Genomic DNA, 11,247 nt, shown 5'->3' with positions numbered 1-11,247 from the left:
CTGATGTCCTTGCTCCCAATACTCCCACATCGGACAAAAATATCTGCATTTTCACCCAAACGCGAGCAATTACTAAGGAAACGGGCCTCTCGCTCCTTGCATTTTCCTTCTGGTCCATTTGAAAACGGATCCATCAGCGGGTACCAGGCGTTTAAGGGAGAATTTCTTAAAGGGCATGTGGGACGGCAACAAAAGGCTGCCATTCACAGGAGAAGTCAAAGGCACTAAATGGGGACATCAAAAGGAATTCGGATCCAATCGAAAAATAAAAGAATCTGATTTCTTTTCTTATCTGAAACACGCAGATGAAAAGCCCCTAAAGCAAACAGCCAAAGAAAGCGATGTTTTTAAAAACAGCAAGAAAGGGGGAGAAAGGGGGGAAAAAATAAAGAAACAATCTCATGAATGCGTTTCTTCGGACTTTAAATGAGATGAATGACAACATAATATCAACAGCTTCTACACGACAAACCTCATTAGACTAATGTCTTTCACTGACTCCGTTTTACGCCTTAAACTATTCCGGGACAGAGCAATGACTATTGCTAACAGCAGAATAATCCGGAACGACCCTGTCTCTAGGTGAAGAGCCGGAGGGAGCGGCAGGCAGCGCTCCAGGGCTGCGGGTGGAGGCTGCGCCGCGGGGCTCCGAGCGGCGGGCAGGGGCGCGGGCGCGGTGCGTGTGTGCGCCGCCTGTCACCCACGGCATCTCCCGCTGCTCTCCTCACTTTTAAACAGCCAGTTGCGATTATTGTTTTTAGTTGTGTGGAGTAGAGGAGTGGACATCGTTGCTGGAAGATGCACCTGCTCGAAATGTAAACATGCGACGGAAAAGGGAGATTTAACTGTGATCGAAAGAAATACTAATGGAAGGAGAAAGATCCGTTGTTGGAGGAGGGTTCTGGGTCTCGCCTTAGCTGTATTGCCTCCGTTTGCCCGGGGAAAACGGGTGGCTTTCCCCGCTCCTGGCCTCATGTCTCCCGCTGCTAAAACCGTGCTGGAAATTTGCTGGGGTCCTTTCGGCTCGCCCTGCTCCTGCTGTCCTGAGCAGAACCCGCCCCGCCTCCCGCGGCTAGCAGGGAGAGACCGGGCTCAGGGGCCGGGGAGTCCCGGACCAAAGGACGGGGCTTCGGGAGGGGGTTCCTGGGGCAGCCGAGGGAGAAAAGGCCGAGAAGTGGCCGAGGAAAACTTTCCGCGGAGGGAGGACCCCTCCCCCGTGCTCCTTGCCCCGATAAAGCCCTTCCTGACAGGGGAGGGAAGGGGCAGGCTACAGGGCAGGGGCTTCCCTTTGGTCTCAGTGTGTGTTCTGTAAAGTTGTGACAGATTATTAGTAAAGGGAGGGGTTACACGGTTTGATGAAGATATAACACACTCTGGACTATCCATCCTCCGGGCCCATTCATCAGCAGAAGAAGCACGGAGATGGGGGGGAGAGAAGCTCTGTTCTTCTCCCCCACAGCAATTCATCACTGCGGCTGAATCGGGGAGTCTTGTCTTGTCCTTCAGCGACCCGCTCCCTGGCCGCCCCCCTGGGATACCTGTTCGGTCGGCTCCGTACCAGAGCAGCCCCTCTGAGGGCCCAGGGCTGCTCCGCGCTCTCTCCGCGGCCGGGGAGGCGCGGCCGTCACTGCGGCCGCAGGACTGGCGCCTCTGGGTCCCCGAGCGCGGACACGCACGGGGGTCCCGACGTCCCTGTCACCCCGCCGAGGGGGACATCTCCCTGCTGCAGGATAGAGGAAAGCTGAGAAGCTGCGTACAGGAATCGCGAGAGATGGAAAGGGACGGAGGAATAAACCTATAGATAGATACAGACGGGGCGAGGATGCTCCTATGGCAGTCTTTTGTTTGGGAGTGAGTGATCCTCATTGTCTGTCGACGTGGAGAAGGGAGGAAATTAATTGCAACCAATTAATAATTAATCCTGTTTAAACAGCTTTATTATCACCCACGAACGACAGGGAATTGGTCTGATAACCCCCCGAAGACCGAATGTCAAGTTTAACCAAATAGTTATTGCTTTATCAAACAGAGTCTGCAAATAAATTAATCAAAAGCAAATATGTTCTTTGTGTGGCTCGTTTGCCGGTAATGGATGGATATGAAGATTTGCCGATATTATTGTCTGTCATTCAATCTAACAAAGTGAACATTTATTGCATATATATTAAAAATTATCCCTTAATCGAGTGGAGCTGGGGTTGCAGTTATTGGAGTCTTCCCAGAGGTGAAGTCCCCTTGGATAGGGGAAGGGAGGGCTGCTCTTCGCCTCCCGTGCGATTCCCTTCGGAACAAGTTTCAAAATTGCTTTAATCCACCGCTAAATTGAGCTGTTTTACTAACTGTCCACGATATCATAAACAGTTTGAGGAGCTAATGGACGAGATGTTATAAAAATAGTGGACGTAAAGCACAGAAGAGGCGATATATTCGCCCTGGAGTGGTGGCCGGAGACCCAGCCACGGCAGACAAGCCCTCTTTGTCTCCCCCTTGCTTACATCATTTTCTAATTAGGCATAAAATTGTCTTCATACACTGGTATCGCTGGCTTCATAAACATAACCATTATGGTTCATAAAGACCCCATTGTGGGGAGCCCCTCTCAAAATAGAAAAGGATCTGGAGAGGCCCAAAGAAAAAAACATCCCCTTTGTTTTCTCTTTTGAGAAGACGGATGGGCAATGTCACGCAGAAGATTACTTTAGACTATTAAATTGTCAGAAAGGAAGAATTTCCCTATTAATAAAGGGAGTATAGGGTAGCGATGCAGCTGGATGCTGGATGGCCGGCGAGGCGCGGTACCCGGTGCGGGATGCGCGGGGATGGCGGGACGCCGCACGGGAGCGGCACGGCACGGTCCACGGGAGCCGTGGCATTCCCCCCGTGGCATTTCCGGGAGCGGGGCCGGCCGTGGCTTGGTGCCACGCACCCGCGGACCAGCGGGCAGCCCCGGCCTCGGCGCCGGGATAACTGGATGGAGATGGATGGAGCCGCCTATCGCCCCCGACGCGGTGTCAGCCCCCGGACAATTACTGTCTCCAGAGGGATGGACAGACTGACTGACACTGACCTCTGCCCACGAGCCCACTGGCGGCCCCGAGGAGCTTATGTGCAATTTGCTGGATTTCGTTTACAATAACCCGACTTGACATAAATAACTCTCCATGCTGTGTCTACGCCCGCCTGACCTCCTGAACTAGCGCGGAAACACTGCCGTATTGATCAGGGGCGAGGGGGTTTTTTGCTTCTCTTTTTTTCCCTTTTCCGTTTGGTCCGTGAAACCCGCTCGCTCCGTCCCGCGGCCCGTGCGCTCCCCCGAGCCGGACGGGCCCGGCCGCTTCCCCGCGCGGTGCTGAACCGAGCCCTCCTGAACCGGCACCGAGGTCCTGCTTCCTCGGACCCTACTTTCACTTGGGGATGCTTTCCTGACAAAACACGCAGGAGTTAAATTTCATGTCGCGACAGCTATTGGCGAGCCGTGACTCCCGGTGGGGCTCGACAGGGAAGCCCCGGGAGGGCATGGGCTGTCCGAAAGCCTCCGCTCCTTTCCTCTCTCCCATCCTTCCCCGCATCGACTCAGAGCCAGACCTTTGTTTCGGCTCCTGTTGGAACCTCCGCGGGCAGTGCAGAGGTGGACGGAGGAATAAGAAATAATAAGGAACGAAAGTAAAGGGAGAGAGAGGAACTCTGCGGCAGAAGCCTTGCGGAGTGAGGCTGGTGTTATCCATTTAGTGTGACATATGGAAATCTCCCGGTGGGGCCACAATTAAAGGAGCCGGCCCTGCGTCCTTTATTCCCCGCTAACTTTTGTGTTAAATGTTAACAACCTGGCGCTATCCATTCTGGCTCTATTACCAAGTGAATGTTGACTCCAAGGCTGCCTTCCTTTCTGCCTATTCTGGGGCTGCCTCCCATGCAGATTTATGTATTTTTGATATTAAATTCTTTCTAACATTACGCCTGCTCTCTTGTTGACTTTCATTGACCCTTGCCCTTGTCCCCATACTTTTCCATATTTAATACATGAACATTTTTGCCAGTGCCCTCCCCTCTTTGTTACCTCCCGGTTGACTGCTGTCCCTAATGGCATGTGCTGTTTGCTCTGTTGTTGAACTTGGTAGGGTCACATAGTCTTGTGCTGTGATATCCTCTGCATTTCCAGCCCTGCCATTCTGGGGAGGTGCCTTGTGGAACAAGCCTTTTTTCCCCTAGCTACCGGCTTCCTAATGACTTAAGCAAACACCTTCGCTAATGATCCCCCAGGCTCCCTACTCCCCTCGGGGTTTTGTTTAGCTGAACTCCTAGTGCTCTGCCTGTCCCACTGGTAGCTTGGCCTCTCTGACCTGAGACATCGCAGCTCTTCTCCTTGGAGCGGGCTGCCTTGTCCAGCTCCGCCTGGGCCAAAGGCCAGGATCATGGGAGCACTGGATGCCACCAGCTGCTTGAGGTGACACCGAATTACAAAGAAGAACCGCCAAAGGAAACTTCGGCTCACACAGGCAAATGAATGTGTTCATTTATCTCCTCTGACTCCGCGGTTCGCGGCGAGCCTCGGCCCTACGGCTTGGCTGGGGGAGCGGCTGAACGTCCTTCCCAAGAAAGATTGTCTTACTTCTCCTAGGCCGGTCTGTTCAGCATCATTATGTGACCGGTTTTCAGAATTGAAGTTGCCTGGTGTTTTGATTCTTCCCTGCCTGTGCATTTGTGCCCTGGAGGTCCCTTCAAAATGGATGCTAATTGTTGGGGCTGCACACTGCTGCCTGCTAAAATGCCCCAGAGCTCCCAGGCCCTGCTCCTCAATGGCTTAATTGACAAGGACTTGTCTGTATTTAGGAGCAGCTGGTCCAAAGCATTGGCACATCAGTGCAATCTTAACACAGCATCCCTAGCCTGGAGGAGTATGAGGGTAAACGTGGTTAAAATGAAGGAAGATTTATAGTCGGCCCCCTTGGGTAATGCGACAGAAGACAGCTACCAAGATTTTCCCTAGTAGGGGTTTCATTCATCAGCTTCCCAGTCTTGGTAACGTGTCTAGGAGCCACGTTCCAGCTATTATTAATAATAGGAGGTGGCCATTTAGCACAATTAGGCAGGTGACAGTGTTCCACAATAATGCGTAGCCCTAAACGAGACGGGGAGCCACTAACAACCAGATCCGCGGCCGAGCAGCGCCGGGGCTCTGTGCCACAGCCATGTCCCGAGTGGATCTGGGCTGGTCCAGGGGACAGTGAGCGCTCACCCACCTGCGAGGGCCCCAGCTATCAGCTCCATGTGTTGCCAGTTAAATCCTGTCACGCAGCGGTTTACCCACCTTCTACGCGGAAGGCTGGGAAAGAGCATCTCCTGCAGAACTGCTCCCTCTAAACCCTGAGTTAAACCCTCTGAAGGCACACACCGGGTTTAAAAATCATCTTCCAGCACGTCTCCGAATTTTAAATTGAAGCTCGCTTTAATTTCGGATGCACAGATAAAATATATAATTTTTTCTCCTCTCTCTTTAAACGTTTCTCGTGAGCTTCCTGTTTATAGGATTTAAACTTACATGATTTCTAAACGGGAACGGCTGGGTTTATTTTCTGCACAGGGTTATTCAGCGTTTTACAAAGAAGGTTTATGGAGCGGCTTAAAAATGAGGGGTTTTTTGTTGTTGTTGTTTTGCAATGTGTGGGAAATACTTTTATGTTCACACAGCTCACTCCATGAATAGGCATAATAGGTTCGGGATCCTCATTGAAATTTGAAGTTTTTAAACAGAAATTCCCTAACTTTTGCTCGTTTTCTCAACTTTTTTCGTAGGAACAATGCCAACATTGAAGCCCTCGGTTGGAGTCTGCACAGTTGGAGATCTTTGGTGCCATTTTAGACATCTTTGGATTTCATCAATCAAACTGACTGCAATTTTCCATAAAAACCCTGAATTTGGGTCAGAAAGTGGGCAAAGCAGATAAAGATCGTTCGAGCTGTCTTATAAGATGATAAATAGATATCCTTTCAGTCCAACAATGCAAGAAGCGCAGTTTTGTAATTCACTTCCATTGGTTTTGAATGCAGTGAGTCGAAACAATTTATACATGTTTTCCCATGGTTAGAAGATGTCTTTACATACTTGTCAATAGTAGCTTGACCTTTTTCCCCACTGAGCTACGAAGAGGTGCTTTTTTCCCCTCCTTTTTCCAGAATACAGAACAGAGTGGTTTGGGGTTGGCTTTTTTTTTTTTTTTTTTTTTTTCCCTTTTCCCACTTCCTTCCTCTATTTCTTTTAGAAACTAAATCCTAAATCAATAGGATATTTCATCTTATCCTGAGGTTTAAGCAGACGGTAGATGGTTCACTGCAGTTCACCATGCTGCAGGGGAAGTATTTAAGTATTTAGCTCTGTGCTGCCATGAGCGAGTGACCCGAGTGAGGTTTTAGCCAGACCTGTTGGATGTCCACAGTGTGCTCTTAAACTTTCATTTAGCGGGTGAGAAGCCCTAGAAATCTCGGGCGGAGACCTCGCTGGGTTCTGCCAAACTGCCACAGCAGGTAGAGCCTTGCTGTGCGGCCGAGGGGAGGGTTTCTGGCTCCTGGGTTTCTGTCCGCTCTTGAACTGTCCCGAGAGGAATGTCTTGTGGGGTGAAGTGCAGCCCATCGGATGCTACACGCATCCGAGCAGGGTTGGAACGGGCATCTCATGTAGTATGGTGGGCCCGCGGAGGTGTGGAAACACCTCTCATGTCAGCAGCACAGGGCCTCGGTCTGGACATGTTTCAGAGAGCGAGGTGAGAGCATTGACCTGGGTCTGCAGAGAGCATTGACCTGGGTCTGCAGGGAAACTGAGGCACGAAGCCGTTTTGCCACGGCTGGGACCAGGGGTGGCTCGGCTCTTGTCGACCCCTGCCGACTGCTATGAAGCAAACTGGAGGACTCTTCTGGGAAGAGGGCAGGAGAGAAGGATACATATTTCGAAGACTTGAACTCCTCCGTGAGACAGGGAGATTTTTTTTCCCGGGGGGAAGGCCCAACAGGCCCCCACGCTCTATCGGCACCCAGCCTGCCCTGTCCACGGGACAGGCTGCCGCTAGCTGGTCTCCCTCCCGGGCAGAGGAAAGCGGTGGGAGGACCAGGACCGGAGATAAGGCTTCTGCTTTTCCTCCCCTTGCCTTGAACACGACAGCCCTGCCAAGTGCTGAACACTACCGCTAATGGATAATGACCTGCGGTGTGCAGCTGCCTCCTGCTCTTCAGATAAAGGCTGCTTTTACTATTAATTGCATTTGTAACATGAGCACAGTAGGTTCACAACCAAAACGATCCAGAAACGGCAGCATCCACGTTGCGACGGGCATGGCCGCCTTCGCCAAGCATCCGGCCTCTTCTGCAGAGCGCAGACGGAGACTGCAGGCTCTCGCTGTCCCCTGGGGGGAAAACAGTCGTGGGGGAGGAGGTGGTCCTGTGGCCTCTGCGAAGGAGCACGTGGAAAGGAGGCAGGGAAGGGTTAAAGCAGCTCGTGGCCGCTGGTGGCTTCCCACAGCCCGTGGGTGAGAAACTCAGCCACTCACGCCATGCAGATTTCGGGGCTGCGGGAGTTCCCCTCCCTGAGGCGTGTCTCCGGTGAAATTCCGCCTGAACGAGATAAAACAATTATGTTTTGTTGTTGTTTTGTTGTTTTCCTCATTTTACTCAGGCAAAGACATATTTGTTTCTCTGCCCTCCTTCCAGCTCTTCTTCAGGGCCGGGGGAGAGAGCTGGAGCCTCATCTGCCGCGGGCAGCACCGGGGCTGGGCTGGGAGCCGGGCGGGCACTGCGGCGGGGCCCCCAGGCATCCTCCCGCACCTGCAAAGTATGGAAGGTTTCGGGACACATGAAGGAGGAAGACCACGTCTCCGGACTTGGCCTGCTTTAAAAGTGACTCCGTGTGTTTGTAACTCCGCAGCAGGGGCTTAGCAAGCGACACGCGGCAGTAGCTACGCAAGATTTTGTGGGCAAGCTGCTCACATTCAAGTTGCAGTTATAAGTAGCGAGATAAAACAAGTAATTTGCTCCTTAGGAAGCCTTTCACTCCCCGAGAAACGTCAAAAGCCACGCTAGAAACAGATAATCGGATTTCTGCCTCGCCTCCTTATTTGCTGTATCCCTAAGAGAAGCTCCAAGAGGGACCACGGGCGCGCAGGGGCTGGGCCGGGGCCCCAGACGTCCCCGGCACAGCGGGCCTCCCTCTCTGCTTTCTCATGGTTTTGGTGTGATGGTTTGTTTTGGTTTGGTTTTTTTTTTTTTTTTTTTTTTTCTGATTTTATATTTTTTCTTCTTTCTTTAAAAATTCCCTTTCTTCAGTCTATCAGAAAATTAATTAAGGACTCTTCTGAAGCTAAAGCGGGCCCAAGAAAGATCTGCTTTGGCTCTTTCCTCTGTCAGTGACTATCTCTTCAGCCGCTGCCGCTGGGTGCCTCCCGAGACGGAAGGGAAGGGGGTGGCAGAACTTCTCCGAGGGAGACCTCGGATGTTTTCACACGACGAGCGCGGCTCACGCACCTGCTGAGCGGGGCGGGGGCGGGCGGGCACTGACGGAGCTGGCTCCTTTGGCCCCGAAGGGAAATCAATAATCTTTCGAATCTCATTCCCAGGCACTGGCTCCAGCCGGTTAACGATTCAGCCGGGGACCCTCTTAGCAGCGGATGACTTACCCAGGATGATAAATATACAGCTGCATATTTTTCTGTCGACCTGGCTTGTAGAGGTGGAAATAACTCTCCTGTTTCTCTACCGTTTAGCTGCCCTCCCTCCTGCCTATCTGAGGAGGAGAATCCCTCTTTCCTTGCCTTTTTCCCTGGTGAGGCTGAGCAGACACTCAGCCGGGGCAGGACGTGGCTAGCGACCGAAGTGGGCCCGGGATGAAAGAGAGCTTGGTCCCAGTGCCCCTGTGCTGGCTGGCGGGGACGGATGGTGCACACCATTCCAGAGACGAGAAGCCGGAGCAGCCCTGAGCCGCGCCGCGCCGCATGGAGCGGAGTTGGGGCCGGCCGGGCGGGCGGGAGCCGCGGGCCGGGGACCGGGGGCTGCAGGCAGGAGCCCTCGGCCGGGGCAGGCGGTGCCACTCACGCCGGCGGGGGGCTCGGAACTCGCTGCAGCCCCGCTCCCCAGTCTCTCAAAGCCCCTTTCAGCCGCTCTGCGGGCTCCTCACCGGAGGAGGCTGAAGCTACATAAAAGCGCATTATGAAAATTATAATATCAGGCCCAGAGCATGTCCGCGGAGGCAGCTCGGCAGCTTTCAGGCATTGAGCCCCTGTTCAGCTGGACTGAGCTGTAAAATATCCATTTGAATTCGGTGCCTGAATGGAGCAGCAGCAAAAACAACAAGGACCGGGGCAACAGAGCTCCCTTTATCCCCCCTGTGACTTCCCCCTTCTTGGCCATTCCTTTCCTGTTGCACCTTTCTTGCTTATGGGCAAATTCAACGCCTTTTTTTCTCTTTTATTCTCTCTTTTCCCTGAGCGGGAAGGGGGGAAGGAGTGGTGGGGGAACTTGTGCGGGAAAGACGCCGTGCCTTTCCCTGCCTCCCTCCCCGCAGTACTCTCCCCGGAGCCGGTGGCTCGTCTGGTTGCAGTGCCGGAGGGGGAAGAGGGGGGAGAAGTACCAGGCACGCCCTGCAGGGCACTCAGCTTCACACGGTGTAAAAACGCCTCTTTCTCCACCCCGGAGAGAGGCCCACTCCGTCTGCCTTGGCTTAACGCGGCCCCACACCCTGCGACCGTGCCACTGTTGAGACTGATGCGAAAGAGTCTTTGGCTCCATAAACCCCAAGGAGCCGGGGATGAGGAGCCACGGGGGGGGGAGGGGGACGGTTTTGGCAGTTATGATCTATGGAGGCAGATGAGCCGACCTGCTATTCAAAATACTGCCCATTGTGTTGGTAATGGTCCGTTTATGACTGGAATAACCCCTTTAATATTAATAGCGCCTTTTAAGGCGGCGGTTTCCTGGGTGCTGGGCAGGAGGGCGAGCAGCGCAGGTGTTGGGGCAACCTGTGCAGGCGGTGGCCCGGCCGCGGCTCCCGGCGCAGGCAGCGAGCAGGTGCTGGCGGGACGCGCACCCTCTGCACCCGGGCGAACAAAGGCTCGGCTCGCCCGGGGTCTGCGAGCATGAAGAATTGTTTAATTTCAGGGGAAAGTGAAAGGCTCTGCTTCTGCCGGGACGTGACATTTCCTGTGGTGAAGCCTGCATTGGCTGCTAATAGAGATCTAATTGATGGGTGAAGTCCCATTTCCGCGCTTTCTCCTTTATTGCGCCATCCAGTCTGTTGCAAAATATAACCTTAATCTGATTTAGCAATTCCTCCAGGATTCGGTGTAAGCTTACAGCACAGGAAAAATCGTTATTAAAAAAGTTAAAATACAGACTTGGATTCGGTGGGTTGCCTTTATATATATATATATATATATTCTGTTTGGTTAATTCTTTTTTTTTTCCTCTTCCTTTTTTTTTTTTTTTCTTTTTTAGACCAAATTCCACCCAGACTCTTGGCAATAGAACACGTTCCTTTTTGGTAATCGCTCCTGGTTTTATGACTATTAATATCAGAAGGGATCGGCGATAATGCAGATGTCTCTCTTTGTTTTAAATGCAGATGTCAGCAATTCGCAGCCTGGTTTCCGAGCGCGGCACCGGGCGCGGACTGAAGCGCAGCCCCGAGGAAGCGGTGCATCCCGGTCGGCGGCGCATCGCCACCCGGGGAGCGGGAACAAGAGGGGCAGGGCACCGACAAGTTTGGCTATTGACGTCGTCAGAATAAAAATATAGGGATAAATAACAATCAGCGCCGTTTTGCTGGAGCTCATTTCTCTTTCTCTCCCAGGGGACAAAATAATTCGTTTATTTTGAAAAGGCTGGCACGGGACCCAGCGGCAGCCGGCCCATTCTCTCCCTGCCTGCAGGGATGTGCACGGGGCTGTTCTCCTCCCGTGGCTGCAGACGAGCAGAGGGGCCAGGGCAGAGCGCATCGCCCCGGCCTTTACACTTGCGGGCAGTGTAGCGTCCCCCGGGGACTGCCGGGTGCCCCCGGGGCCATCAGGCGGAGTGTGAAGGGGCTCCGCAAGCCACCATCAGGAGGGGACGCCCGGCCCGGCTCACGGGCAAAAGCAGCGGACAGGGCAGAGATACCCCTTTTAACTGATTATTTGTCTTTTTGCCTTTTTATTCGAGTTGTTTTTTTTTTTTTTTTTTTTTTTTTTTTTTTTTTTTTTTTTTTTTTTTTTTTTTTCCGCGCTATCTGAG

The 11,247-nt window shown here is 52.8% G+C and overlaps 1 long non-coding RNA gene across 1 annotated transcript in view; it reads left to right on the top strand.

The window, feature by feature from the left end:
• LOC119700943 overlaps positions 1 to 10,700 on the top strand; it is a 12,325-nt gene extending 1,625 nt beyond the window's left edge. The window contains exons 2-3 of the long non-coding RNA XR_005256936.1: positions 5,794 to 6,047; positions 10,601 to 10,700. This is a non-coding gene — a long non-coding RNA (uncharacterized LOC119700943). The remainder of the gene's footprint in view (positions 1 to 5,793; positions 6,048 to 10,600) is intronic.
• The last annotated feature ends 547 nt before the right edge of the window (positions 10,701 to 11,247 follow it).

This window comes from Motacilla alba, chromosome 4 (assembly GCF_015832195.1).
Source record: "Motacilla alba alba isolate MOTALB_02 chromosome 4, Motacilla_alba_V1.0_pri, whole genome shotgun sequence".
NCBI classification, from domain to species: Eukaryota; Metazoa; Chordata; class Aves; order Passeriformes; family Motacillidae; genus Motacilla; species Motacilla alba.
Note: the sequence above shows the minus strand (reverse complement) of the source record. Positions and strands in the feature narration are given on the sequence as shown.